This window comes from Echinops telfairi, unplaced genomic scaffold (genome assembly GCF_000313985.2).
Source record: "Echinops telfairi isolate 266 unplaced genomic scaffold, ASM31398v2 ScPeMD7_7458;HRSCAF=8496, whole genome shotgun sequence".
NCBI lineage: Eukaryota > Metazoa > Chordata > Mammalia > Afrosoricida > Tenrecidae > Echinops > Echinops telfairi.
Window position 1 is genome coordinate 28,597,539 of NW_022111358.1, and position 409 is coordinate 28,597,947.

The following is a 409-nucleotide window of genomic DNA, read 5'->3' on the forward strand; positions in this document are numbered from 1 at the left end:
CCCTCTTGGTATTGCTACTCTCATTATTGGTCCTGAGGGGTTTATCTGTCCTGGATTCCTTGTGTTTCCAGTTCTTATCTATACCAGTGTATATCCTCTGGTCTAGCCGGATTTATAAGGTAGAATTGGGATCATGATCATTGGGCTGGGGGGCGGGGCGGAGGAAGCATTAAAGATCTAGAGGAAGGTTGTATGTTTCATCATTGCTACACTGCACCACTTAAACAGATTTTTCTTAGTTCTGTAGCATAGTGCTCGATTGAGCACACCCTTAACACCAAATATTATGCAAAAAGGAGCACCTATATTTTTGCCTTTGTGGTGATCACAGAGAATAAGAGACAAGGAGCAATTTCCCCAAGGACGGCAGAGATGTGTATATTCAAGCTATCTGTGCAATGATGCAGAA